Source organism: Nicotiana attenuata, unplaced genomic scaffold (assembly GCF_001879085.1).
Source record: "Nicotiana attenuata strain UT unplaced genomic scaffold, NIATTr2, whole genome shotgun sequence".
Classification (NCBI taxonomy): Eukaryota; Viridiplantae; Streptophyta; class Magnoliopsida; order Solanales; family Solanaceae; genus Nicotiana; species Nicotiana attenuata.
The window spans coordinates 333,404-337,021 of NW_017670417.1; the positions used below are offsets into that span (position 1 = coordinate 333,404).

Sequence of the window (3,618 nt, forward strand, 5' to 3'; positions counted from 1 at the left end):
TTGCAGAAAGATTTTTGATGGTGAAGGAGAGTTGTTGAAGTGAATCGTGATTTGTTTTCTAGAGAGAGAGAGTCTCACATCTTTCTTACAATGATTCTTCTTTTTTAATAAATACTTGCTATAGAGAAAAAAATTCACGTCTTACATCTTTCTTTTATTATTTTAGAGAAAAGAAATCTTGAATTTTAGATTATATTCAGTACATGAGTTGGTTAATTATAAATTTAAGTTTATTATTGGATCTCTTTTATTTAATTAAAATTAAAATTATCTTATGGAATATTCCTGTTGTTCTCGATAGTGTTAGGTACTCAATTATAACTATTTAAAGTATTTTCAACAAAAAAAATATGTATTTTGAATATTTAGCTATAGCTTATTTAACTTTTTACAATTAACTTATTTAAAAAAAACAATTAATATTTGTTTAAAAAAAAAAAAAAAACTATGTACGTCCAAAGCTAAGGGCGGAAGAGGTTAACTAGAACCCATTTTGTTAAATAATTATACTATACATACAATGTTCAATGTTATTTTTATGTTTATGTATACGATGTTAAATGTCTTTTCATGTGTTTACCTTTTTTTTGAATTACAGAAAATCCTGTGGTTCCAATTAAAATAACTCAATGTGCTAGTGCCAAATCTAACTAACTTTTCTTAACTGCAATTACTGAAGTACACGTTTCCATATATTTCATCATCAAATAATCTATCTGGTCAAGTACTAAAAACCAAAAACTCCATCTTTTATCGTTTTTTATTTCCCCTTTCTTTTATTGTTTTTTCCCATGATTTACCTTTCCAATTCTTTCAACAGATCTTTCTGCTAAAACCAAACCAATTAACTGTCTTCCTCTTAATTCTATATATCAACATCCCATGATGCTTTTTGAAAATAAAATATCTTCAAGTAAACTTACCAAATTTCAGTTTTCATCCACTAGGAAAGTTTTCTTGGTTCTGCAAGTTTTGCTATTTTTAGTAAATTTTCTTATCTGAACTCATTATAAAAGCCAAGTATAGGTGACCTCTAGTATATCACATCTCTTTCATTCAGTATAGAAATTAAACTACAATATGTCTTTTACAAGAACTTGTTGTATTTCTGGCCTTCTGCTCTTGTTTCTAGCTCTCACATGTGAAGCTAGGGTTCCAAGAAATGCTAATGTAGGGTTTATAGCAGTTAATAGTGCCCATTTTGAACTCAATGGATCCCCTTTTCTATTCAATGGTTTCAACTCGTATTGGTTGATGCATGTTGCTGCTGAACCTAGTGAGAGGTACAAAGTCACTGAGGTTCTTAATTAAAGATGCATCAGCTGCTGGTCTTTCTGTTTGTCGCACGTGGGCTTTTAGTGATGGAGGTGACAGAGCGTTACAAATATCGCCGGGAGTTTACGATGAATGTATTTTTGAGGTAAAGTTTTATGTTATGTGCTACTACATATCAATTTTAATGTGTTAATATAGAAAATAGAGTAATCACCTACTATAACTAGCAAATTAAATTGTCTTGATAGTTTAAAAATTCTTTGAACCATGTTAGGTATATATGTTAATTTCTTTGCCTAAATATTTTGCGGTTTAATTGTCAAATTGACACGCATGAAATGTGTCAATAGTGGATACTTAATTTGATGGTGTCTAATTTTAGGGTTATATTATGTTTTTACGGATTTAGGGTTTGGACTTTGTGATCTCGGAAGCTAAGAAATATGATGTTCACTTAATCTTGAGCTTTGTAAATAACTGGAATGACTTTGGAGGAAAGGCTCAATATATTCAATGGGCGCGAAATGCAGGGGCTCAGATCAATGGCGACCATGATTTCTATACTCATCCTATACTCAAAGATTATTACAAGAACCACATTAAGGTATATTGATAATAACATATGACTTCTTTTTTTTTTTTTTTTTTTTTTTTTTTTTTTTTTCACTTAAACATCAATTATTTGATATTTATGCAATCTAATTCTTTGACCTACATAGTATCTTTATTATTAAGTAAGACTACGAAAGTTGGTATATGGTGGTTAACAAATCTATGTTGTTGTGAATGGCTACAGAAAATTGTTACACGATTCAATACCATTACTAAAGTTGCTTAGAGAGATGATCCAACAATTATGGCATGGGAACTAATTAATGAGCTACGTGATCAAACTGACTATTCTGGAAAAACTCTTAATGTAAGCTAATGCTTTTGAACTCATTTCCAACTAATTAAATTTTTGAAATATCAATGGCTGACTTTTAACTGTAAATTTTTGGTTTCTTACTAATATTGTTCCAGGCTTGGGTTCAAGAAATGGCAAGTTTTGTGAAGTCACTAGACAACAAACACTTGCTAGAGGTAGGAATGGAGGGATTTTATGGTGATTTAGTTCCTGAAAGGAAGCAAGTTAATCCAGGTTATCAAGTGGGAACAGATTTCATCAGTAACCATCTTATCAATGAGATAGATTTTGTCACTATCCATGCGTACACTGACCAATGGTATATTACCCACTCACAAATTCATATTTTTCATTGTAGCACCTTATTAATGGTTTGATTGTGCAAATATTATTTACTGTCGTCAGTGCAAAAGCCTTAACTTTTTACATTTATAGGGTATCGGGACAAAACGATGAAGCACAATTAGCATGGATGCAAAGGTGGGTGACAAGCGATTGGGAAGATGCAAGAACTATATTGAAGAAACCTCTAGTGCTAGCTGAATTTGGCAAGTCTAGTAGAGGTCAAGGATACAATCTTAGTTCAAGAGACATATTCATGAGTAATGTGTATAGAAATATCTACAATTTGGCAAAAGAAGGAGGAACCATGGCAGGAAGCTTAGTATGGCAACTAATGGCACAAGGAATGGAGAATTATGATGATGGTTATTGTATTGTTTTGGGACAAAATCCTTCTACTGCAGGAATTATTTCAGGCCAATCGCATGCCATGACAGCTTTGACTAATCTTATTCATAACCCTCTAGAGTGAAGGCATGAAGAACATTATTATGAAGGATAACAAAGAAAATAAGTTCTATAATTGGTTCTTCGATTAGATTATTTTCCTGATTTACAATAATCAATTTATAATAGAATTCGAGTGATTTCACTTCCATGATTATTTAGTACTAATTGAGATCACATTACCAACCATGTGAAGTTCATTAAACTCAAGAGTGTAATTGCATAAATTGTTTCAGAAAAAGGAGACTTTATGGTTTTTATCTTCTTGTTTATAGTAATAGTGGTTAAGTAATAAACCTGATGTAGTACTCCCTCCGTCTCATACTATCTATCATGATTTTCTTGTATACGTCCCTTAAGAAAAATTAATTAGGATGAAATTTTGATTACTTTATCCTTATTCATGTCTTAATATCAATCTATCTTTATTGGTATTTGAAAAAAGTTAGGTGTTTGTAGTCTCCAAGGATAATTATTACTAAGGGTAAAAAAGGAAAGAGATGATCAATTTTGTCTTGAATTTCTAAAGTGACAAATAATTTGAGACAACTATTTTTGGTAACCACCACTGATAATTTGAGACGGGGGAGCATCAATTTCATTAAAAAAATTCGACTATTTGGAAGCACAATAAAAAGTCTCTCCAT

At 31.0% G+C, this 3,618-nt stretch overlaps 1 pseudogene; it reads left to right on the top strand.

The window, feature by feature from the left end:
• Positions 1–1,080: 1,080 nt before the first annotated feature.
• On the top strand, positions 1,081–2,996 carry LOC109239133 (annotated as a pseudogene).
• Positions 2,997–3,618: the final 622 nt, after the last annotated feature.